Source organism: Phalaenopsis equestris, unplaced genomic scaffold, assembly GCF_001263595.1.
Source record: "Phalaenopsis equestris unplaced genomic scaffold, ASM126359v1 Scaffold000251, whole genome shotgun sequence".
Taxonomy (NCBI): domain Eukaryota; kingdom Viridiplantae; phylum Streptophyta; class Magnoliopsida; order Asparagales; family Orchidaceae; genus Phalaenopsis; species Phalaenopsis equestris.
This window is the reverse complement of record NW_018164693.1, coordinates 2,364,234-2,364,902: the sequence shown is the minus strand read 5'-3', so window position 1 is coordinate 2,364,902 and position 669 is coordinate 2,364,234.

The window sequence follows — 669 nt, the reverse complement described above, 5'->3', positions numbered from 1 at the left end:
TTGCGGATATTTGCTACAGGATCTAGTGAATGTCATCGAATTAAATGGCCTCATTTATTGGCCAATGATTTCAAGCCACGTCATGTAAATGCAGAAGAGTCGACGCCGTCGTAGCCTGAACTTCTCTATTTAAATGAATTTACTTAAATTTCAGAAAATCTAATTTATTATAACGAAATTTATTTTCAATTCAATTAATTATTATAAATAATCATAAGAAATTAATCGAGATAAATAAGAAAAAAGAGAGATTTTAATTATTTGTTATAATTATTAATATTTTAAAATATGTCAACTCCGACGTTGATAAGATTCATGAGTTATTTATCTAATCCTATCCAACTCATTAACCAATTTGACTTAATTACATTAACAATTTAAAAAATGGAGAATCTCTGAAACAGCCTTTAATGTGCTGAGACCACAACATAAGCATTATTTTGTTATAATAATACTCAACCATAATTACATATCTAGCACCACAAATACTATTATTTACAAAAATTAGTGTCAAGTGTCGTTGCTGAACTAACAAATTGATCAAATCATTAAGAATTTGATAAAAATAAAAAATATAAATTTAAAAATTGAATGAATGAGGGTGTTAGATTTGTAAATAGTAATGTTTCGGGTGCTATGTGTGTGTGTGTGTATATATATATATATATA